Below are 25,714 nucleotides of genomic sequence, written 5' to 3' on the forward strand. Positions count from 1 at the left end.
GTGAGAACCTCCAGTTCTTGATGCGGGTGCTCTTGGGAAGATGGGAAGCTTTGGTTCTGATTTGCAGACCAGCACCCGCCATCAGCACCCGATAGTTCCTTAAAGATGCTCTTCCTCATACATCTCTCTTTTGTTTTACTTGCTGCATCCTTAGGCTTTGAGGTAGTAGGATGTCAGCAGCAGGCGGGGTTTTCTGACACACCTTTACCCTACAGTACCTGTTCATCTAAACTCTATTCCCACCTCATCTAGGAAGGCTTCCCTGACTTCTAGTACCCGAAGTTATAAAACCCTCCAGGTCCCTTTGAGTCTCACTGGCTGAAGCAACACAGTTTTCTCTGTAGAAGAGACAAGACCAACTCTTCTTCACCAGATGGGTCAACTGGGCCCCCAGACCATGCCACCTGAACCCCAAATTCCTCAGTGTCTCATGAAAGCTGCCCCTTCATCTCCTGTCTGAAGCTGTTTTCTCTGCAATTCTTTATCCCAAGATTCAGGCTAAGAAAAAAATGCCATTCCAGCCTCTCTGTGTTGTCTTCCTTATTGGGAATCCAAGAAAAAATATTTCTTTTCATAGTCTCTCTTCCTCCCATGCAAGTAAACACCCTGGGCTGGAGATCCACCCTCCTATCAGTAAATCCCACAAGAAACAGACTCTGATTTCCATTTTGGGTTCAGCTGAGGACACCCCCTTTCCTGTACTTCCTTCCTACTTTATAATCCAACTTGGGTTTTCTATTAGGACGTACGTGTGTGTGTGTGTGTGTGTGTGTGTGTGTGTGTGTACGCGCATGTGTGTATGCGAGTGCGTACACGTGTGTGTATATGCGTGTACATGTGTGTGCATGCACGTGTGTACACGTGTGTGTGTACGTGTGTGTGTGTGTGTGTGTTGGAGGTAGGTGTTTCTGGGAGCAGCCATACTTCTATTACTGTAATTAAACAGGTGTGGAGAGCAGCTGGGGTCTCTGGGATCAGTGACCGTCTATCCTACCTCATTCCCCCTCACATTTCTTTTTAAACCAAGCTTGCTGACCAGTAGGCATGGAGGGATGATGGACTACACACTTATATCCCACTCATGGCTGGAATTTCAGGCGCTTCCGTTTTTACAGTGCCTGGCCCAGAGCAGGCAGTAGATAAATGACTTTTGAATGAGTGTGAGAGTGAGAAGTTAATGAGAGAACAAGTGAGTAGGCCGAAACTCTCACAGCTTAGAGTACAGGAGGAGGTCTTGCTGATGTTTGGCAGGGTGGCAAGTCACCAAGCCCCTTAGCGAGCGAGAATATGAAAGAGAGAAAACGAGAGAGAGAAAGAAAAGGAAGGTCCGTCAAGTCAAGGCTGAAGATACAAGCAGGAGTCAGACAGTAGCAGGTCATGTTGGCCATATTAGGTACCTTTGTCTTTATCATGAGAGCAGCAGGTGCTTTGAAGCAGGGGCGTGATGGAGGAAGACATTAAGTAATCTTCATCACCCTCCAGATCAATAGCAGCAGCAAATCATTGGAATTGTCACCATTATTAGCATCATTACCAACTATTGAACTGCTGCTGAGCCAGGCTGTGTGTTGTGTGGTTTCCATACCTGGCTCAGTGATGCTTCCAGGTGATCAATACCATCATCGTTGTGCATGTGGGGAAACTGAGGCTCAGGGAGGGGAAGTGACTTGTCCAAGTAGGGGATCCCGGGTTTCCTTGTAAGTCAAGCCCTGCAAGTGCCTGCATCACATGGCTCTCGAATTCCACGTGTAGGGGGACACTGGGAGCCTTGGTTCCTGCTCTTGGGGGATCTGTAAACAGCACAGGAGCTTCTGCCTTCCTTCACCCAGTCAGCAGACCCCTTGGGCACCAGTCATAGTCAGGCACTGTGCTAGACACATCTTGTGACGCCCTCCTCTGGAGGCACACAGAACCTCTGGATGGGAGATGGTTGAAGTCCATTTCTAGAACATTTCCCTCTGCTCGCTTTGGGGAGGGAGCAGAAGAGTAGGACAGGATCTGGTTTTCAAGAGCTGTTGGTGAAGATGAAGAGTCGTGACCATGGAGGACATCAGGGAATGGGACTCAGCATAAGATTTAGGGGCACAGCTGGGTGCTGCTGCCCACAGCTAAACTCCCTCTGAGTGTTGGATCTCTGTATCCAACAGACATATCCCTTGTATGTCTCGTCTTCCTCACTCAACAAGGGCTGCCCAGAGACTCCTCCTTCTGTGACCCAGTCTCAGTAAATGGCTCTCCATCCACCAAGCACATCACCCTGGACTCATGTCTCTCCCATTCCCACCATTCCAAGTATGAGCCTGCATATCCCATCATTCCCTGCCTAAGTCCCCCTCGTATCACCCCCAACCCCATCCTTTCCCCTCCCCTCCTCTGCTTTCTCTCCATCCGCAAGGCCACCCTCCTGCTCTGGGAATTTAGCGATATCTTCCACCTGAGGCTTCTCTGCTTCCAGCTGTGCGCTGCCTCTGCTCCAGTGATCCTTCAAAAGCTTCACCTCATGAGGCTGCTTTGCCGTTTGACCCTGCAGAGGCCCCACTTGGCCTGTAGAAGCAATGCAAACTGTCTCTCTTGGAAACCAAGGCTCTCTGAGCTGGAGCCTGGACCCCTGCTGCCTTGCGTTCTGCAGTTCACCCCTCGGGAGCCCGATGTCCCACAAAGGTGGATCCACCTGACGTCTTATCAGAGTCCCGTCTCCAGGCCTCTGCCCATGGGTCCCTCTGCCTGGAATGCCCTTTGCATCTGCTGTGTCTGCCTAGTGAAGCATGGCACATCCTTTAAGACTTGGCTTTAGTTTCTCTCAACAGATATGTTTCGAGCCCTTTTCTACATGCTAGACGCAGCTCCAGGCAGGCTCTGGAGCCACAGAAATGACTAATAGGTGTTCTCCACCATGAGGGGCTGACTTTCTACCCTAAATGTCACCTCCTTGTTGCCTTCATGACTCCATCAGAGAAGACTGGCCTTTCTGTTTGCTTCTTGTTCCATCACATTCAGTTGAAATAACTTGCGCAGAAACCAGCTGTCCTGAACTGGACTGGGAAATCCGGCGAGGCATCCTAGCCTTCAGGTGAATTGATCGCACGTCCATCCTCTATGAGGACCACGCTGCTGCACCATCCTGTGGATTCACACTGTCTCCTTCGTTAGCTCTGTGAAGGAGCTGTTATCCCATTTCACAGACAAGGGAGCTGGGGCCCATGGGACTAAGACACTTGCCCGTGGTCAGCACTCAAACCACACCCTGAGCCAAGGTCTCTTCTCTTCACCACCTGCCGTCCTGCCTTTCTCAGCTTTGTGTCTTCAGTGCCTTGTGTGGACCTGAGTACACAGACATTTGCTAAAGGAATCTGATTGTCTGCAGCATCGATCCGAGGGAGGGGAGGAGGGGGAGAGGGCATCGGGGAAGCAGGTGGGGTGAGGAGGGACCATGCACATGGCCCCAGCTGGTGGCTGGACTGTGCTCGGGGCATCAGCTTGAGGGGAGCAGCCCCATCAGGCTTCCAGGCCGCAGGGAGGGGAACCCCCCCTCCTGAAGCCCCGCACATTTCTTCCCTGGCTCCGATGCTGTGCTTGCTGGTCAGTTGTCAGGGGCACCTGAAGATGAGCTTTGTGTGGAGGAACGTGTTCCCTGTGAGAAAGAGATGTGAAATTATTCCTCCTGAATCGTTGCCTGTGACTCCAGCAGCATCCCGGTGACAGCGTGCCCCACCCGCATCTGTCTCCCGGGCTCTCCCAGCCTCGCAGGGTTTTAAGTGGATCAGACAGTTCAACATGCCCGTCTGCATGCAGCCCTCTCTGACAGCAATTCCTTAATCGGAGGAAACCTTGATCCCAGTTTCAGGGAGTGCTGTCCCCTCTCTGAGTGATGGTTTTCCTAACCTTTGGCCCCAAAGCCCCACATGGTTAAGGTGGTCAGTCATCACAGCGCCAACCCGTGAGCCCACCTGCCCTGGGAGAGCAGCGAGGGCCCTTGCCAGCCATCGGCCCCGCAGAAGCTGCCTTCTCCCCACCCTTCCTCTCCCATAGACCCACTGCCAAGAGATGCTCCCACCAGGATCTCTGCAGCCCCCCGCCCATACTGCAGCCCACCCCATCAGGACAGAGTCATCGCTCATAGAGGAGGAAAGCTCCTTACAGCTGACTGCTGTCATTTCCTGCTCATCTGGCCTCAGAGATAATACAGGAGCCACCTAGGGTGCTGGAGCCCGAGGCCACGACCAGTCTGGACACCATCCATCCCAGCTGGGGTGGAGGCAGTGGGTTCCCATCATTCTCTTGGTCTCATTGCTGCCAGACCACTCTGCCCTCCCAGCCGGTCCTGGACAGTTCAACCCAACAAATGTTTACTCGTTGTGGGGAGGGGGTGGCACATAGTATAATAAACTGGTTAAGAGCATCTTCTCTAGAGCCAGATTCCCAGGCTAGAAATTCTGCTCCACCTCCTACGAACTGTGAGACCTCGGGCAAGTAAGTTAGCTTCTGCTTCCAGTTCTTTCACCTGTAAAATGGGGCCAAAAAGAGCTTTTCTGTCAGAAAATTGTGAGGGTCTAGTGCAAGGCTTCGGAGCACTGAGAGCAATTCCTGGCACAGAAGAAGTATCCGGTAAAGAGTATCAACTGTTCTACCATTATCATCATCAGCATCATTATGATTATGATGATGATAATTATTATTATTGCTGGTGAGAGCCCACCCTGCACCTGGCTCAGAATTCCACCCCTTTTAGCACATCTAACCCCCGGTAATACCCATCACCTTATGTGTTTGACTCCCCCCTGTTTGACTGAGGGTCCTGGAGGGCAGTGGTGGCCCCTGGGATGTAGAGGGCGGTCAGATATTTGGGCCATGAATGGACAAAGGCCCACTCCCTTTATTCTTATCTGCCAGCACAAGGCCTGGCACAGAGTGGGTACTCGGTAACTATTTTGGGAGTGAGGTGAGGGCTTGCGCCTGGGACTTGATAAACATGTGGTTGAACGCCGGGTGGCGAGTTTTGGGGAGCTGACCAGCTCGCAGAGTCACACACCATGTGACACAGCACTGAGGGTTCTACCAGAGGCATAGGAGGTGTTGCTCATTGAGAGCCTGGTGCCCTCAGGCAGCGTCCTCTGCAGGGTGGGAGTTAAGGTTCGGCGGCCAGACTCTGGCTTTGAATCCAGGTTCTCACTAACTAGGTATGGGAACTTGAGTGAGTTGCTTAACCAGTCTGTGCCCCAGAGCTGGAGGGACTTGCCTCCACATTAAGGGGTATGAAGCCAAGGTTGAGAGCTCAGGGTTATGGGATGGGAGGATGGGGCTCCTTCCTGTTATTTCCAAGGACTTGGAAAGGGCCCTCCGTGATGCTGGGTGAATAGGAGTAGGAAGACTGTCCAAGGTGTAGGGGGCAGGGGCTGCTTCCCTCCTCAGTCCCCCGAGCCTATCACTCTCCAGCGTGAAGCCTGTCTGTCTCCCTCCTTGACAGGGAGAACAAGCGCCAGACAGTGTCCTGGAGTCTGGGGCAAAAGGCCATCTGGTGTCTCCATTTGTCTCAGAAAAGCCAGGGCACGTTCCCAGGGCCCTGCTCATGCTCCCTCGATGCTGGTTGACTTCAGGCTCGTCCATGGCCTTTGGGGGTGATTGACATATGCAATTTCTCTCCTCCTGTCTGGCGGAGGTGTGAAGAGAAAATTGGATGTTGTTGAATAATCGAAAATGATAATCCCTCCAAATTGATTCCTATGAAAACAGAATTGAGTTCCACAATTAGGCATCCTGCCTTTGCAGGGCATCTGAGGCCTCTGTCTTCCCAGGCTGCGGGGCGGGCTCAGACGTGGCTTTACATGTGATCCCTGCATGCACGGAGCCCTGTGGCTTCAGAGGTCTGAGGGCAGCTGTGCGGTAAGTAGCATACAAACCCAGAGAATCACTAAATGGGCCTCTTGAGCCCTCCTGTGTCTAGTTCCTGGGTTCCTGAGGTGGGGTAGGAGATTTATTTTTTCTTGCACTTCCCCTGGCCGCCCCAGAGACGTAACCACATGCTCTGTCCTGGCTTGTGTGCCCAAGGGACTTGGACATGGGCTCTGTCTCTCTGCTTCCCTCACCAGGAGGGTCAACCTCTTGCTTTTACTCCAGCACCCCAGCATCATTACACTTTCCAATACACGGGCTGAGCGTTTCTCTAAGAACTTAGACTCCTGGAATATACTTGGATTTTTACCTAGAGTTCGTGGTTGGAATTCAGGGGGTCCATGAACTTGGATGGAAAAAATATATCCTATTTTTTAGTGCATTTTTTGGGTGGTAAAAACATATAACATGAAATTTATCATTTTAACCAATTTAAAGATAAGATTCAGGGACATTAAGTACATTAAGTATTGGGCAACCATCCCCGCTGTTCCAGAACCTTTTCATCACCCCAGATGGAAACCCCATATCCATTAAGCAGTCACTCCTCCCCCCAGCACTTTTACCAGAAATTTACTCCACCCCTCAGTGTGAATTTCAAAACAAACCTCAACAGTGCTGGTAGTACCTGTGGTTCTATTGCTAATAGAAATTCCAGGTATTTTCATATTATGTCACAGATATTTTGAAAGTCCCTTATGCCAGGGGTTGGCAAACTTTTTCTGTATAAGGTCAGGGAGTAAATATTTTTGGTGTTGTGGCCCATATGGTTGCTGTCTCAACTATTTAACTACACTGTGTAGCATGAAAACAGCCATAGTATGTAAACAAAAAGGGAGTGGCTGTGTTCCAATAAAATTTATTTACAAAAACAAGTTGTGGGCCAGACTTGACCTGTGGACCATGGTTTGCTGACCCCTACTTTATGCTCATCTCTACTTCAAAGTTACTATAGACCATCACTGGATATTGTTATTTAGTGTGTCAATTAAAAAGCACAGACATATTGTTCTCTTACAAATTTTTATCTGTATTTTAATATAATTTATATATTCTATGTATATATTTGTGCATTTATAAGTGCAATTCTGAGAAGTGGTGCTTAGGTTTCATCTGACTTCTAAAGGAGTTCATGACACAAACAGGTTAAGGAACCCTAAATCCTTGACCAATGAATATCTTTACAATGTTCTGGAAAGTGGTTTTTTAGTTTTCCCTTGCATACCTCCAAGGCAGAGTGCTCACTGATTCCCTGGGAAGCCTACTTTTGGGAGCAGCTCTGAATCTAAGAATATTCTGTTTCCTGTTGAGCCCACATCTGTCCCTCTTTTTACACATTAGTACTGTTTTCTACCCGTTTAAAGCTACATAGGACAACTTATATTCTACTTCTTTGCAGTACTTGAAGACACTCCTTCCACCCACCCTAAGAATCCCCTCTCTCTAGATCAGGGGTCAGCAAACTTTTCCTGAAAAGGGTCAGATAATAACTGTTTTAAGCTTTCAGGTCACACTGTCACTGTCTTGACTACTCAACTGGAAGCAGCTATAGACAGTATTAAAAAAAAATGGGTGCTCTAATTAAACTTTAGTTGTCCACCCCTGCTTTAAGTTAAAGTTCCAAGTCCTCTTGCTATATTAGCCATCTTCCTCTGAACACAAAGCAATGTGCCTGTGTGGCTCTTTCTCCTCCTCATCCATTATCCATCCATCCTTCTGCCCATCCATCTATCCAACTATCCATCCATCCATCCATCCATCCACCCTCCCACCCACCTGTCTATCCATCCACCCATCTGTCCATCCATGCATTGGGAGAGAGTCATTTGCCTCATATATCAATAATTTATAATTACTAACCATGATCAGATCTACAAAGGGAATTAAAGAACTAAAGGGTATTAAAGAACACTGGTAGGTGGAGTAACTACTTAGATGGTGTGATCAGGTCAATTTTCTAAGAAAGTGACATCTTAGCCTAGAAATAAAGGATGAAAAACATGCAGCCATGTGGAGGGTGGGGGTGGAGCATTTCAGGAGAAGGTAGAGTATGTGGGGCTCCCGGGGCAGAGAAGACAATGGTATACCTGTCGGCTGAAAGGAGAAAAATGTGGCTGGATACCTGAGCTGTCTACTGCTGTGTAAAAAATTACCCCAACAGCACTTAAAACAACATTTCTTAGCACTTTGGGTCAGTAGTGAAGGTTCCAGGGTCTTGCAGGCTGCAGTCATCTAAAGGTTTGACTGAGGAAGGACCTGGTTTCAATCCCTCTCACCTTTGTTGTCTTCTCTTCATTAGAAGCAAATCTCAAGGTCTGGTTCACACTCAAGGAGAGGGGATTTCACAAAGGCATGAATGCCCAGAACACGGGATCTCGCGGACCATCTTAGAGTCTGCTGACCACACGGGAGTGTAGAGGGAGACTGAGGCAGGGGCCAGTCCTGCAGAGATTTCTAGGCTGTAGCAAGCAAAGAGGTTATTCTAAGTACCCGTAGGAAGCTCTAGAAGGGTTTCAAGCTGGGAGTCACATGATGAACTGTGGGTTTTGAAAAGATCATTTTGACTGCTATGTGGAAAATGGATTGAAGGGGCAAAGAGAAGTGAGGGGAACCAGCGGAAGACTGTTTAAGTCCTAATGATGACTCGGACCAGGGTGGTGGCAGCAGGGATGGAGGGAGGAAGAAGGGTGTCAGTCGTATTTTGGAGGCAGAGCCTGAGCACATTCTGAGGAACTGCATAGGAGAACTCAGTGGTTCTCCTCTGCTTCCTCCCTTCTCTCCCTGCATCCCCTCCTCTCCTCCCCGCTCAATAGGCCCCCGGCCACCATCTCCCTGGACTCCTGTGGGCTGTGTAGCTCTGCTGTCCACAAGCCAGGCATTGAACCAAGAGAACAAAGACATCCCTAACGTTGTAAATCCTGGATCCAATTTATTTGTTACTTCCACTCATTTGAAATGCACCTGTTACCCCAAAGGTCTTTGAATACTATCACCAGCAACTACAGAATCAAAGATAAATTGGAACCTTTTGGAAAAACTCTCCGTTCAGAGGGGAAACAAAAAAGAAAAAGTTGTTTTTTTTTTTCCTCCTTAGATAACTTATTGGCATAGATGGCATGAAAGACCCCCAGGGGCAAGATCTGAGGATGTTTGCCTTTCCTTTCTTCTTGATTCCAGTTCCTTCATTTGCTCCGTATATTCACATGGCCCTGACATTTCACTGCAGGGTTTTTAAAACATCAGATTGCCACTTTTGTCCAGGCTAGGACTGTCCAGCACCCACGCATGGGCGGCAAAGCCGTTTGCAATTTGTCTCCAATGTTGTGGCTGCTCAGGGTCTGGCATCACCTGGCCACCTGCATGTTGGGTTAGAAACCGTGTGCTTCCAGTTGGGTGGAGTTGGTGAAACTTCCTCATCCACTCTGGGCATCAAGCCTTACTAGGCATTTTATGATGATATTGGGGGTGGGGATCATTTCAGCCCACCAAGCCTGTTCTGTTGTGCACAGGCACTCGGGAGCATAAAGGAATCATTGAACTTCCAATTATCTGCTCTTTGCTGTTGTTGTTGTTGTTTTCTATAAAAATGAATGCAGCTCCATGAAAGCTCAGTATCAATCATAGCCTAGCAGCTGGAGGAAAGAGGATGAGACGGGGCCAGGATTGAGGGGAGCTGAGTCAGGTCTGGAGGCCCCTCGGGAGGGTGGGGACCAAGTCCCAGCAGGAGTGGAGCTTCCAGCTCCTTTTGGGTGGGTGTCTGTGGGTCTGGTTGGGAGGGGAGACCCCTATGGGTGAGACCCATGGGAAGATGACATACAGCAGCTGGGATGATCTCTGAACCCAAATCAAATCACACTGATGCCTTCTCTGCGTGTCCCCACTGTCCACATACAATGACATTCACATCCTCTCCACGGCTGCAGTGTGCCCATCTGGTCTTGCTGCCACCCGTCCCCCAAGCAGGATCCGCTTCCCTGCCATTCTTTGTGTCTCTAAAACTGACAATATTGTTTCAATGGCCCAGGGTCAGTCTTGCCATCAGGCTGTTTCCTAGCTGCTCCCTCTGACCCCCGTGCACAGAATGACCAGCATCTTCTGGGCATTCAGGTCTCCTCTCACATGCCAGCTCTTCCACTGGACATCCCAGACCGTCCCATCTAAATGAGGCTCCCACCTGCCATCCTGGCATATCCCCCAACTGCGTTTCACTGTGACCCTTATCATTGTGTAAAATAAGCTTGCTAATGCACTTGTTGGCTAGTTGAACATCTGTCCACCTTAATCACAATAATACAAACGTCTACACTTCGTGTCACATAGTAGTTGTTCATTAAAGATTTTGTTTAAAAATGAATGCATAAGCTCCTTTAGATCAGGGACTCAATCTTGTTCACACATGCTTCCATTGCCTAAAATGGGGTCTGGAACATGGGAAGCTCTCAAGAAATGTGTATCGAGTGTCCTAATTCTAGAGGGAAGGAATGTCCATTTGGCTGAAGAAAGACCCCAGCCAGCAGCAGGTTACGGTCCAGGACCACACACAGGAGGCAGGACCCAGCTAAGGGCTCGGGGCAGAACTGGGACCTGGAAGAGAAGGAGAACTGGGTGGGCAGGAAGCCAGTCACCCGGGTCAGGTATAACCTGAGAGGTCTAAGGGAGGCTGAAGCTCAGCGGATACGGGGTGGTGCCAATCTTGCCCCAGGCCCTCCTGCAGTTGGGGTGAAGGCAGTGAAACTAGATCCTGAGCCAAGTTAGTGCCAAACTGCATTGGCTAATGGATTGGGGAGGGCAAATCCATAGAAAGAAGGCTGAGGGAGGCAAGGGCATGCTATTCTGCCACTTCCTAGCTGTGTGACCTTGGGCTGGTTTCTTAGCATCTCTGTGCCTTAGTTTTCTCATTATAAAATGGAGATGAATAATAGTCCAGGTCTTGGGGCTGTTGTGAAGATTAGACAGTATGCTATATATGAAATGCTTAGCTCACAGCCTGGCACACAACATCATTGCCATGTTTCTGATTGTACTGTAATTCCATCTTATTGATATGTCTCTGCCCCATGAGTGCAGGTACACATTCATGGGGCATTCTGTGCAAACCTGTCAAATGTCCAGTGGCTTCTTAATTGGGGCCTCATGGACTCAGCAGAGGGAGAAAGCTGGGTTCTGGGTCTTAGAAATAGAACAAGAAGAGGAGGCATTCCAGAAAATGATCTCCTAGGGACATCAGCTCTCTGGGACCCCTGCAGGAAAGGGCGTGCCTCTGGGAGTGAATGGAAGCCTCCTGCAAATGATAAGGTTAAAAGCTCCTCAGAGGTCATCTTGATCATCTCCCTGCTGTACAAAGCTGACAGCCGAGAAGGAGATTCTCCAAAGGTGCTTCTATCCCTTTTAGGGCCACAAATGTTTCTGAGAATCTGGCAATAGCCAACGACCCCCACCAAAATTTATATTTTACATTCAATTTCAGGTTGTCTACAGACCTCTAGGAGCTAAGTAGGGGGGCTAAGGGTCTGGGTAAAAATCTCATTCTAGAGTCTTAGTCAGTAACAAGTCTCACTACCTTTGCCAAGAAAGCCCCCTGTGAGGAATAAAAGGTGACAGGTCTTCATGATTTCCTAATTCAACAAATATCTACATTAATAAGACGTTGGCAGAATGGTACAAGTGAGGGAGGCAGTCCACTGTATCCTTCAATTATAAAGGTAACTTAGCTGATACAATGTTGCCTGTTAAGCAGCTCTTAGCGGGTCTCCTTTAACTGAAAGTTAAGGATGGTTTGTGATCAGTAAGTTAAGAACTGACATGTGTGTTGGTCCTGGCAATGTTTGATGTTGGAGAGAGAACAGAGATATCCCTTTCTTCAGTCCAGCCCCTGTCCAAATTATTATAATATTATAATTTTGGAAAGATTGGAGTCTCTCATGTGTTTATTTGGAAGTAAAAATGTTCATGCATATGCTTCTCTCCCTCTCCAAACCCGAGTGGGGAGGATGGCATTCTGCTACCCATGGTTGAAGCTCCCTTTCAGAAACATAACTGACCTGCTTGTCCTGCACATGCATGTAAAATAGGGGAACGTGAGGGACTGGGGGCCCCTATGGGACAAGACATATGTCCTCCCCAGATCAGGTGCCTGACTTAGACTTGGACATCCTAGGAGACAGGGCACGTGAGCTGAGCACAGAGTGTGGGGCAGGCGTTCCTGGCAGGGCAGAGCAGGGCGTGCTAGCACAGCTGCACAGGGCTTTGTGGGACCTGCACACGCATTGATCAGCTTTGTAGGAAACGGTATCTGATTAATTCTGATGAGGAGGACTGAGGAAGCTTAGTGGAATCTGGGATTTGCGGACCTCAATCCTAGCACAGCCAGATTTTATGGGCGTCAAAAACCTGGCCTATTTGTTTCAAAGCATCCGTATTCCTGCCCACCCTGACCCCCCGCCCTCGGATCTACTGGATCAGCATCTTCAGAGACAGAGCCCAGGAATATGTATTCCCAGCAAACCACCCCCCACCCCGCCAGGGGATTCCGAGGCAGGTGGCCCTTTGAGAAACATTGGACTAGATGGTCTCCAAGGACCCTTCTTTCTCAAGGTCTTATGAGGAAAAGAGTCTCATCTGCCACCCCGCTAAAACGTGTTTCCTGTCACCCATTTTAGTTCTTGATTAAACTCAATTTGGCAAGTTGTTACATCTGATTACTTATTCATCTTCTTCTGCGGTCTTTTTCTGGTGACAATTGATGACAGACTCCTAAAGGAGCCACGCCCATAGCCTCCTATCTTCCCCCTGCACCATCCTGGAGATACCCCTAACCTGTCCTCTCTCCACTTCCTTTGGGTGTTGGGGGCACAGTGATGTCCAGGGAAGACAAGGGACATTGGGGAGCCGAGGCTGCTTGGAGGAAGGCTCTGGGCTTCAAGTTGAGAACTCAGATTAGTCCCTGCCAGAAGTTGGAGCATGAGGCAATTTAGCAAATTGTAGCTTGCTGCAGATGTCTAATTAGTCGTGAGGCTGGGGGGGTGACTGAAGTCTGGGGAGTGGAAGGGCAGCTCTGTCTGCGGCTGCTGCTGCTGCTGTCGCTGCTGAGGGAGACGTGGGCTCTGCAGCTGGGGGCAAGGTTGCTCCAGGAGAGCCAGACTCCTGCCTGGAGAGCCGGGCCACCAGGAAAGTAATGCAGCAGACGGGGCTCTGGATATGGGAGGCCCAGGTGGATGATGGGGAGCTGAGAAGCTCAAGTCTGGGGGGACAGGGAGCCGCTGACGTCCTTTGTCCAGACAGCTGGGAGCTCTGAAGGCTTTTTACTCTGCTCACGTCCAGGACACTGGCCCCACTGTGCCCCAGATTGCATTACTATCCTTACCCCTTCTTTGCTCCTCCTCTGTGCTGCCCATGTCAGTGGATGGAACCATGATCCTTCCTGTTACTTAGGACCTGTTACTTGATACTTCCTAATTCTTCAGCCACCACATCCAATTCATCGCCAAGTCAGCCAGTTGCACCTTCTGAGCCTAGTTAGTTCCAAACCGCACTGGCTAATGGATTGGGGAGGGAAAATCATAGAACGAAGGCTGAGGGAGGCAAGGGCATGCTATTCTGCCACTTCCTAGCTGTGTGACCTTGGGCTGGTTTCTTAGCATCTCTGTGCTTGAACACAACTCAAACCTACTTCTCCATCTCTCAATGCCAGGACTTAACCTTAGCACTGTTGACATCTTGGGCTGGGTATTCTTTGGGGGCGGGGTGGGGGCGCATCCTGTGCACTGTAGGATGTTTAGCTGCATCCCTGGCCTCCACCCACTAGATGCCAGTACCACCCCTGCTCCCAGTTGTGACAACCTGAAACGTCTCCCATCATTGCCAAGTGTCTGGGAGGGCAAATGCTCCTGGTTTGAGAACGTGTTCTACACCAGCCCAGGCCACCTCTTTCTTCCCAAGGATCTTTCTCCCTAAGTTCCAGCTTCCTGACTTGTCTTCCATCTCCAGCCTTGCTTCCCCCAGTGCATCCTCCAATTGAAGCCAAAGGGATGTGTCCCTAATGGAAACTCTTACCTACGACCCCCCAGTGGCCCTGGGCACCTGCAGAAGGATCCATATTCCCTAATGTGATTTGGAGGTGTCTCAGTATAAGGACCCTGCCCACACTTCTGGCCTCGTCATCTACCAGGGTCCCTCTCACCTGCTCTGCCTCAACCCCACTGGACTCCCATCATCTTCCTGACCATCCCTCTTCCCCTCCTCCCACGGAGCCTTTGCATACGCTCTTTATATTCCAGGCCTACTGGACTTTCCTCAGTGCCTTGAATACACACACTGCTCCCTCTGCCTGAAATACCCTCAAGGATGTAGCCCCAAGTGTCCCAGGGTAACACAAATTACGACAACAGTTTGTCCGGCTGGCAGAATCCTAAGTGATCATATTGGTCATGTGGTTTGTTCTTTTGTCCCCATCCAAATCTGATCAGAGATGGCTTTCTCAGAAATTACATAAGCCTCAGAATCACAGTGATTCCCAGCTCCACACCCACAGCTCTCTGCTCTCAACCCCACCGGCTACCACCCACACCCTCTTGTTGGGGCAGGAGGAGGTGGGGAAATGCCTTTTCGGGAAAGCCGACTGGCCGATGCCAGTGTTCTCCTCTATCTTGGGAGCTTCCGGCCCCTCATTTGGGAAAAAAGTGGCAGAACTGGAGTTTTCTGGGTCTACTTCCAATTTTGGTTTATTTCAGGGCTTCGTGTGATTCCAAATGCACCTCATCTGTCATTATCTGTGTAATGTTGGGTTTTCCAAGCAGACTTCATGAGGGCAGGGTAGACCATACTCATCTTACTGATCACTGCATCCCTGGTATTTACCATGATGTCTGGTGTGAAATCTGTTCCCAGTAAACACCCTTGAACTGATTGGACTTGAGGGTCCTGTGGGAGTCAGGGCAAGGCTCTCGGGGAAGGCTGGTTCAGATTTCCGCTTCAAAAGAGACAACAAAGGTCAGCATTCAAGATACTGGACTCTGCTTCTGGGGCTGTGACACTGGCCAGGTCACCTTCTCTCTCTGGATCTGTGTTTCTTTATCTGAAAAATGGGGACTTGGATGAATACCTACATTCCTTTCAGCTCCGATGAGTGCCAAGTCATGAAGTAGGCATGGCACAGGCCACCTCAAAGAACAGTAATCATCGGAGCAGTTCATATCGACTAAAGGCCCTTCTGCAGACCACCTCGGTGAACCCTCTCACCAGCTCCAGCGTGTAGTTCTCTTATTATTCCCCTTTGCCAGATGAGGAAAAGGATGTCCAGAGGAGTCAGTTCCGTTGTTCACAATCTATTAGAGAGGCATGTTTCTCATCCAGGAAAATTTGCACCCCAGGGGGCATTTGACAATATCTGGAAACATTTTTGGGGTCACAACTCGGAGGAGGCAGTGCTCCTGACCTCTAATGGTAGAGGCCAGGGATATTGATAAACTTCTTATAATGAGAGCCCCTACAGCAAGGGGTTATCTGGCCCCAAATGTCAGCAGTGCTGAGGATGAAAAACCCTGACTTCGAAGAGCTAGACTGACTTAGACTCAGCATGTCCAGTTCTAGATTCCATGCTCTGCACCACATTTTGGCTGGCTAAGATGCCAGATAAACCTCTCCACCCTCTGCTCAATACTTACCAGGGAGAAAAAGTCTTATAAAAGTCACAGAAAATCATGGGACTTCCCTGGCAGTTCAGGGGTTAAGACTTCACACTTTCACTGCAGGGGGCACGGGTTCGATCCCTGGTTGGGGAATTAAGATCCCGCATGCTGCATGGCTAAAAAAAAAAAAAAACTCACAGAGAATCAGAACCAGAAATCTAATATCTCTAACTGGGAGGAACTAAGTTTTTTCCAAGACCCACTTTCCATCAAAAGCTATATTCTTGGTTTTGGCCATAATTCTTTCAGCCTCTTTCCCTCCCCAGCCATTATGTGTCTTATTGGCTTTATCTGGTCCTGACTCACTTCCTATAAGCCCCCCAACCCCCACTGCCCCAGTACAACTCAGGAGATATTTATCAAGTGCTCCATAAACTAGAGTGCCCTGAGCTGCACACAACACACCTGGCCAACAGAGGCTTATCAATACAGGCACAAAGTGTCTCGCTCTACAAGAAGACTGGAGTCAAGTGGTTCCAGGACTAGTTCAACAGCATCAAGAATCCAAACTTTGCTTCACAATTTTGCTTTGCCACCTTCAGCACAGACTTCCATCCTCATGTTCATGGTTTCATGATCACAAGATGGCTGCCACAGCTCCAGGCATCACAACATCCCACTGTGTTTCAAGGCAGGAAGTGGATGAGTGGAAGCTCTTTCTTCTTGAAGCTCCTTTTATCAGAAGAATTGCTTTCGGAGAAGATGCCCTCGCTGGCAGTCCTCCCCTTGCAGCTCGTTGGCTAGAATCAGTCTCCCTAGGGTTTTATCAAGACTGAGAAACTAAGACAGTAGAGAAGGTGGTTGGGAATGACTGTTGGGTAAACAGCCAGCAGTGTCTGCTGTAAGCTCCTGCTGTGTGCCAGAGACCCTGCTAGACCCTGGGAATAGTGACCAAGACACTCATGGTCCATTGTTCACAGTCCGTCTAATATCTAACTTAGTAACACTCCCCTTCCTCAATTTCCCCACATCCAAAGTCAGAAAAGAGTCATTAGGTTCCTGCCATGTTTTAGAAACTGACCTAGGCCCTGTGTCACGAGCCAAGTGACACAAATGGGACAGTTTTCCGGCACCTCAATCCCAGCCTCCTCTTGCCTGCCCGACCTCCCTGCAGCTCTGTCCTTATGTGAACCAGAGGCAGTACATCTGCACAGCAGTGAATCAGACAGCTTTTCTAAAGAGTCTGGAAGAACAAAGCCACTCCCAGAGAGGCCGCACCCTCTCCCTGGTGTCTGACAGTGCCGGGATGAGACTGGGGCCCCAGGGAATGCTCTGCTCTGCTGAGGAGAAAGCTGTCGCCCACTGGCTGGCCTGAGGGTGACTTGGCTTTGCACCTCCTCTCTTCTGTGCCTTTGGTTCACCTAGAACACAGCTCCCCCTGTGCTGTCAGTTTTTACATAAACACAGAGCTCTTGGATGGAGGAAGGAACTCCTGGGATGAGAATCTGGGCTTCATACATGTGAGGCGATGACAAAGGGATGGAAACTTAGGTTAGTTAGAAGTGGGGCCTGTGATCAAAGTTACCTGGAGGCCCGTGTGGGCACAGCAGAGGGAATGAACCCTGTAACAGCAGGTGGGCTCCAATGAGGACAGGGCCACCTACCTGGGGAGGCAGTGAGTTCCGCATCCTGGGAAACACGCTGGCAAGACCTGGAGGAGCGCCTCTCAGGGCTGCTCTGAGAGAGAGCTTGGGCTGTCAGAGGGCTTCCTGCAAACACGTCAAAGTGCCTCTCTTGCTCCTAAACTTCCTGGTCTCTTCCCAGCTCCTTGGCTTTTGTGGGAGAGCAAGCTTCCTGCCCTTGAGAGTGCTCCTCAAGCTGGCCACTGCTTTTCAAGGGGGCTGTTGGGAGCACCTCCCAGTAAGTGAGGCCTGTTGAGAGTGTGTGTCTTTTGGAAAGTGTTGCCTTCATTTGGGTCAGAAGCGCTTGAAGGAGGGGGAAGGAAGTAGAAGGCTCCATGCCTGCAGGATGGTCTGAACACCTTCCCTTTCCTGTAGGTGCTTTCCCCACCTGCTGCTCCCCAGCCCAGAATCTCTCACCTGCCAGACGTTAGAGCCCAGAGGGGACCCAAGCTCAGTCACACTCTGCAGGTTTATAGGGGTTCATTCTTCATTCCCAGGTGCAGGGCTGGGATGAGAACGGGTTAGGGTGGTGGCCTGGCATCTGCCTTCTCTGTGACCCCTTGGTGTGATAGCTTGAATAATTATGCCTCCAAATATGTCCATGTCCCCAGAACCTGGGAATGTTACCTTACGTGGAGAAAGGGACTGCGCAGATGCGATTATGTTAAGGACCTTGAGTTGGGGGATTATCCTGGATTATCGAGGTGAGCCCAATGCAATCACAAGGGTCCTTATAAGGGGAAGGTGGGAGGAGCTGGGGAGAAGGTGACATGGTGATGGGAGCAGAGACTGGAATATTGTACCTTGAAGATGGAGGAAGGGGCCACAAGCCAGGGAATGCAGACAGTGGCCTCTAGGAGCTGGAAAAGGCAACGAAAAGGATTCTCCTCTCTAGCCTCCAGCATGAGCAAAGCCATGCCAACACCCTGACTGTTGCCCAGAGAGACCGATTTCCGACATCTGACCTCCAGAACTGGAAGAGAATAAATTCGCATCGTTTAAGCCACTGAGTTTGCAGTAACGTGTTGTAGCAACAATAGGAAACTAAAGCAAGTGGTTAGATCAGGGATCGGCAAACTTTGTCTTGGGCCAACTAATAAATATTTTAGGCTTTTAGAGCCACACAATCTCTACGGCAACTACGCAACCCCGCCCTTGTAACACGAAAGCTGCCACAGACAATACGTAAAGGAATGAGCGTGGCTGTGATCGCGGCTGGCCTCGGCCTGTGGCGGCTTGAAGCAGGAGCTCAGTTCCCCAACCAGAGATTGAAGCCAGGCCGTGGCAGTGAGAGTGCTGAATCCGAACCACTAGACCACGAGGGCCAGTGGCTAGTGACAAGGTCCTGGCTTGTCTGCTTTGGAGAAATGAATTTCAACAAAGAGACGGAAAGTAGTGAGACAAGTAAGGTGTTTACTAGGAGGACAAAGAGTACGTGTGGATAGACACACACGGGCGGGCACAGAGAAAGAGTCACACCTTCATGGAAGTTTAAATCACTTGCACGGGGCAATTCTTCCGGGTTTCCTCTGACCAGTCATCTTGGTTTGCCTGGCTCTGGGTCCATATTTGGTTTAACTCAGGGTCCTCCCTTGTGTGTGCACACATCTCTTAGCAAGATGGATTCCAGCACAGAGGCCTATGGGGAGGTTGACACCACCTATTTTGGGGTGGCGCCCCCTCCCTTTTTTGACCCCTGAGGAGCCTTTCTGTGCATGTGTAGTCAGGGAGGTCTCCTTGACCTCAAGAATGAGAAATACTTGGTCTCTTTGTCTTGTTCCAAGCAGGACTCAGCTCCTCCTTGCTCCTGTTATTATCTTTATCTTCGAGTATCTGTCCACAGGGGACAAGTTCCAGCTGCTCAGCCTGGGGCCTATCTATCTCCTGCCTCAGCTGTGTTCCAATAAAACTTTATTTACAAAAACAGACAGCAATGGGAGTCGGCAGCCTGTGGGTTAGAGAATGAAGGAAATTGCCTTGTACTGCAGGTCACTGTTCGGGCAGGTTAGCAAGTGCTCCCTAGTTGATTTGCAAAGACCCCTGTAATAACTATGGTGCATAATGACATGGGTTGAGTGATTTCCAAGCATTGCATCCAGCACTTTACATAGATGATTCCACTTAACCATCTCCCACGCACTGTATAAAATAGGTACCATTACACCACCAATCCCAGATTCAACAGCTGAGAAGCAGCAGAGCCAGGATTTAAACCCACAGAGCTGGACCTAGAGGCGGTCCTCTTAACCACAGCATCATAATTCTGTTCAAGAAGCTTCAGACTCTGAATAATCCACCCATTTCTCCATGGTATCCTTTTCCAGAGAGGAGGGAAGGATCTGAGAGAATGGTTTCCTCACCTTGCCCCTCCCACAAAAGGTTGCCAGATGTAGCAAGTAAAAATGCACGATGCCCAGTTACCTTGGAATTGCAGAGAAACAATAAATATTTGTTAAGCATAAGTATGTCCCATACAGTATGAGGGACATACTCACATTATTGAAAAAACCTTTGGGACTTCCCTGGTGGCGCAGTGGTTAAGAAACCACCTACCAGTACAGGGGACACGGGTTTGAGCCCTGGTCCAGGAAGATCCCACGTGCTGCGGAGCAACTAAGCCCTTGCGCCACAGCTACTGAGCCTGCGCTCTAGAGCCTGTGAGCCACAACTACTGAGCCCATGTGCCACAACTACTGAAGCCCGCATGCCTAGAGCCCGTTCTCCGCAACAAGAAGCCACCACAATGAGAAGCCCATGAGCCGCGAGGAAGAGTAGCCCCTGCTCACTGCAACTAAAGAAAGTCCCCATGCGGCAACGAAGATCCAGAGCAGCCAAAAATAAATAAATAAACAAATTTATTTTTTAAAAAAGAAAAACCTTTGTTCACTGTTTATCTGAAGTTCAAATATAAGTGGGTATCCTGTATTTTAGGGGGCAACCCTACTCCCACAGCCTCAGGGACCTGGTTCCCTGCCCACCACCAGCCAGGTCTGGTGCGGCCCAGTTGTCATTTCAGCCAGGATCAAGAGCTTCCTTCTACTGACAGACGAAAAGAGGCAGCAATAGATGTGTCTGCTTTAAAATACACTGCGCGCCGCTCATTCCCTCGGCTGCCTCTGCTCAAAGTCCAGAGTCCCAGGTATGATTTGAAATAAAACACCATTGTGTCTTATCTCTGGGAAGGGTCACAGCCAGGCCCCACCTTCCTCTTTCTCTATTCCTGGAGGTCAGGTTGGGAGATGGTAAATCTCTTCCCAGAACCATGGACTTTGCATGTCAGGCTCCTGGAGGGAGCTCTTCAGAGAGAAAAGGAAAGGGAGCCACTGAAATCGAGTTCAGACTTGTTAGAGGGAATCGTGTTGAAAAGGCGCCCCAAACGTGTGAACTGCAGCTGTTCCCAGCACCGAGAGAATGGCGATGATTTTCCTGGAGAGATGCAGGAGATCATCATATGAGAAGTAGTTAAGCAATAATTTAACATCGTTGTTCTGCTGTGAGCTGATGTGAGCTGCTTCTGGCAGGAGGGTTTGGGGGGAGTTTGTTCTCTCTGTGGGAAATCACAAAGCCCTTCCATGTGATTTTCATTTAAATCCCTGAATGTTTGGTTGTAGGTATTCCTTCATTTATTTCATTCATTCACTTATTAAGCACCTCCTGTATGCTAGGCACTGATTAATTTCTCTTCCTAAACATTTGTTGCAGGTATTCATTCATTATGAATAAATATGCAGGTACTTATTCATTAATATATTAAGCAAATGTTTTCTAAACCAAGCCTATGCCTGGCTCTGTGCTAGGTGCTGGGGAGACTTAGATACAGAAATTAATGAGGCCCGTGCTTTTCCTTCAAAGAATTGATTGCCCAGTGGGGGAAGTGGACATCTAAGCAAGTAAAGAAAATACAGAGGGTCAGTCTGATAATAAGAACACGGTGGGATTTCATTTACTGAGCATCTACTATGTACTAGTCACTTTATCCACATTATTATTTATAACACATCATACCCAAGCCATTCCTTGAAGCAAGGTACCATTAACATCCCTATTCTGTGGATGACAAAAGAGAGGTTCTGAGAGGTAGACTACCTTGCAGCAAGCTACGCAGCTATAAGTAACAGAACTAAGATTCAAACCTCAATCAGAGTCCAATCATCCACTCTGGCATGTTGCCTCAGGCACAGATGGGAGAGAAAAATGCAACAGGAGCAAACAGAATCAAGTAGCAAGCTCCGACAGGGGCGTCTGCATTGGGTTCCGGAAGCTGAATTTAAGAGTTTTGCCGTCAGAGAAGATCAGGAGAGTTTTCCTAGGGAGGCGAACATAACATCTTCAAAGAATGAGGTGTTTGGGCACTGAAGGAGGTAAACGAGAGACTTTGGAGGGTGCAATGGGGGAACCCAATTCTGGGCTGCCCAGCTGATCTAGAGTTGGTTTGTTCTGCTGCAGCAAAGGGTTGAGAGTCTGAGGCTCTTCCTAGGATGAGAGCTTAGCAATTCAGAGAGCCAGCCATCACCCACCCGGAAGCCCGAAGTGTACACAAAGGACAGTTACCATCTGTGTGAAAGTTTCATCCACCTTACTCGGAAATCTCAGACTTGGAACCTCCACCCACACATCAGGGCAGAATTGCCAGTAAGCAATGATGTGTACTGCATTTTAAAATCTAGTTGGTGTGGCTGATTATATATGCTGTTCTCAGAGCCCTGGAATAAAGTTTCTCATCCAGCAAGAGTCAAGGCTGGTCTCCAAAGTAATTGGCATTGCATTATTGATAAAGGTGCTGGGCCACACGAGCCCTATGGAATCCATCTTCCTCCCTGACACCGATGTTACTCCGCACAGCTCCTCTGTTCACCTTGGGCATGCGTGCAACTCCGGAGGCACAGATTCCTTCACTCATTGGCAACTTCAAAATGTGTGCTGTGTCCAAGGGAAAAAGAAAGGGAGGAAAATAAGCAGTGTGTCAGTTTCGAAATACTTGTCCTGAATTTTTTTTAAAAAGGGGACTTCTGTCCTCTTGTCCTTTCTCTGCCATCTTTGAAATTAGATTAGTCATTATTAAACATTTTGAAGTGGAGTAAAAAAAAGGGAGAAGTTTCCAAGGGCACGCTGCGACTTTGGTCTTAACAGAGCCGTCATTGTCAGGAGCCGACACAAAGGCGGCTTGCGTTACTCGTGGAGATGCTGGTAATTAGACCCGTTCCAGAAAGAAACAGCTCTGTTCCTTATTTGCCATTAAGAATGACCAAGAGTTTATTTGCAGAGAATTGGGTTTAATTCAATTAGCAGGAATTGTGAGGCATTCACAACACAAGGTATATTACCCTGGCACTTGGTTTGTAATGACACCCAAAAAGCGTTTAAGGAAAGAAAAGCTAATTTTCCAAGATACTTCATCTTCTTTTTTTTTCCCCCCGCTTTTTTCCTTTTCAATAACATGGAGGGTTTAGTCCAAATTTCAGAGGCCTGTATTCCCAAATCCCTTAAGCCTTGATTAAGGATTAACAGAGCAGCAGGATATGGAGAGGGACAGGAAAGCTTTGCCATGGAATCAGTGCCAAGGGGGAGACAGCACTTCGTAGTTTACAAAGCGTTTTCCACAACCATTATCTGCTTTGAATATTCATTTCCTTCTCCTTCTGGGCCAAGTCCCCAGCCCTGGAAATATTTCTCTCCCAGACTGTCTTGAGTTTCAGATCTCGGCTCGTGTGTCTAAGTCCATGGCCAGCCTGACCATTTGGTTTAGGAGATGCCCACGGGAAACTGGTGATGGTGGATGCAGCTCTGACCTCCGCCTTCCTCCAGGTTTATGCCCTGGGACGTTGCCGAACTTCTCCAAACTTCAGTTTGCTTTTCTTTTTCACCCCCATTCGTAACTCTGCTATCCAACTTGGTGGCCACTTTCACCTGTGGCTAGTTACATGTAAAGTAATTAAAATTCAAGGAAATACCCAGTTCCCCGGTTGCACGAGGCATAGTTCAAGGGTTCAGCAGCCAGTGGCCGGCATTTGCTGTCTTGGGCAGCTCAGGTGTAGCGCATTTCCATCTTTGCTGAGCGTTCTTGGGACGGCAATCTATGAAACGGGAGACACCTGTCATCGTTTGAGGGCAGAGTGGGAAGAATTTGGTGAGAAAATGCACAGCAGGCATGTGCTTCTGAGAAATGCTCACTAATAGCGTCTGTGATGAAGGAGGGGGGACGGGAGAAAGAGAGAAAGGGGGCACCCCCATTCCCAGCTCCTGCTACCTTCCTGTTCTTTCTTTTTGATGTAGACCTTTTTTTTAAAAGTCTTTATTGAATTTGTTACAATATTGCTTCTGTTTTATGTTTTTTTGGTGTTTTGGCTGTGAGGCATGTGTGATTTTAGCTCCCCGACCAGGGGGTCAAACCCGCACCCCCTGCATTGGAAGGCAAAATCTCTGGACCACCAGGGAAGTTCCAACCTTCCCGTTCTTGACACACACGATTGAAAGAATAATGGAGCAAGAGTTATGGAAGGGAGAGAAACTTCTTTCAAGCATCTTTGATGTGCTCTCTTATCTGTGTCTCTTATAGTTCAACAGACATTTCTTGGGTGCTTTTTCACATATTCCTCACAGTAACCTAGTGAGGAAGATTTTCTGTCCCCCACTGGACAGGTAGGTGGAGCAGTGGAGGCTCAGGCAGGTGACATGGGGGACCCAGGCTGCAGAGCCAGAGGACATCAGAGCCAGACATCCCCCATCCTGATGACCAGCAGGGGACCCATTTCCTCTCCCACCTCCAGCAGCAGAGTTCCAGCTGATTCTTATTGATATAAGGACTGGACACCAGCACTCCAGGGGGGCCAGGAATGTCCTACTTCACAGTCCTTACACAATGAACTAACTACTTGGTCCCTGAAGGGACTCCAGGGAGGCCCTCTGCCTGCTTCACTGGGGACTGGGAATTTCCTTGAGAGCAGTGGTGGAAAGGGCTATTTTGCAAATAGCCCAGCGGTGCACACAAACTGTCTTATTAGCCAATAAATCAATTAGTGCATTAGGGGGGACCCAGGCCACACAGAGCAGCCCAGACTGTCAGTCTGTCTCTATCCCCTTAGCCAGGGCCTGCAGATCCCAGGAAGGAGAGATATGACGGTCTCCAGGGTGGCGCGTAGACCTGGGAGCCTCTTAGAGCCTGGACCAGGGAATCCCACAATGGCTGTGTGAGGGCCAGGTGATTCTCTGAGAGTCGTTAGGCGAATGAAATCGAATTTCGTGATGGGTTCACGGAACCTCGTGGACTGAAAAACACGTGACCCTCAGGAGGAAAGCATAGTAGCATCATCTTGGCAGAGAGGCAGCCACTGGGAGAAGGAGGCAGGGCACTTAATTGGGAACCGGCAAGACCTGGACTCCACTTCCAGCTTTGCAGCTAACTCACTGCACGGCCTCAGGCAAGCCACGTAACCTTCTGGTCCTCAGTTTCTTTATTTGTAAAACAACAACAACAACAACAAAATTGAACAGATCTAAGAAGAGATGCTGCCTGCCCCGAAGGATTAAAGTGCATTTGCAGATGTTACAGGAGAGACATCCATTTCCAGGTTATAGGAGCTCCACTGCTGTTTGTAAGGAAAAATGATGTGGACGTTGGTGGACATTTTGGAGTCTTACCGAAGGCGGAGGTTTTGTTCAAGGTATGTCACGGTGCTGCCTAAAAGCTGGTGGGACAACATGGTTATGAGTTGCGTGGTGTTTGCTCATTCACCAGCTTGTCCTTTCTTGGTATTTTCAGTAAAGCTAGTTGGTGCTAGGAGCCTGACTTACCTGCCTTCGCGTCCGATACCAAGCCTTCCATCTGTGGGGCCCGGGGCCAGCTCTTCTGTCACAGCCTCTCCTTGTCCCATGTCGATGAACAGAGATGGCAGCCACCTCTTAGGATTGTCATGGAGGTCGAACAAATCAAGACCCATAGGGTTTTGGGTCAGAATAAACTTTCAAACTACATTAGCCGATAGTATCGCCAGCTAAGTGCCTTTGACAGTTGGCACTGGAGTGCACTCTGGGATAAGAGACTAAGTAAGGTGTTACCGCGTCCGTGAGGAGCTCATAGTCTGGTGCAATGGCTGTGACATTTTCTGGGGTCGGAAAGCCTCTTGATAATCAGATAAAAGCAATGGATCTCCTCCCCAGAAACACACACACACACAAATATCATTCTGGGTCAGGAACCACCAAAAGCCTGTAAACTTGAAGTTTTCAGGTTAAGAGACTGGTCTAGTTTGGGACTGTGGATTAACCAATGTTTTAATCTTGTGCAAGAATCTCTATTGTGGTGATAGGAAAGCATTTGTTACTGTTGGAGTTGGTAGCAAGGGCAGAGAATGCTTCCTGGAGCACCTGATCCTGATTGAGTTGGATGAAGCAAGAGTTAATTAGAATAAGTTGGGGGGGGGGGGGTGGGCGCAGGGCAGCACCTGATGCTGATTGAGTTGGATGAAGCAAGAGTTAATTAGAATAAGTTGGGGGTGGGCGCAGGGCAGGATCTCCAGG

The 25,714-nt window shown here is 49.0% G+C and overlaps 1 protein-coding gene and 1 long non-coding RNA gene across 12 annotated transcripts in view; both read left to right on the top strand.

Moving 5' to 3' along the window:
* LOC125961531 (uncharacterized) overlaps positions 1-12,324 on the top strand; it is a 69,787-nt gene extending 57,463 nt beyond the window's left edge. Inside the window, exon 3 of the long non-coding RNA XR_007472356.1 lies at positions 12,300-12,324. This is a non-coding gene — a long non-coding RNA (uncharacterized LOC125961531). The remainder of the gene's footprint in view (positions 1-12,299) is intronic.
* RBFOX1 (RNA binding fox-1 homolog 1) overlaps positions 1-25,714 on the top strand; it is a 2,185,863-nt gene that overhangs the window by 542,938 nt on the left and 1,617,211 nt on the right. The gene's annotated exons all lie outside the window — the stretch shown is intronic.

This window comes from Orcinus orca, chromosome 16 (genome assembly GCF_937001465.1).
Source record: "Orcinus orca chromosome 16, mOrcOrc1.1, whole genome shotgun sequence".
NCBI lineage: Eukaryota > Metazoa > Chordata > Mammalia > Artiodactyla > Delphinidae > Orcinus > Orcinus orca.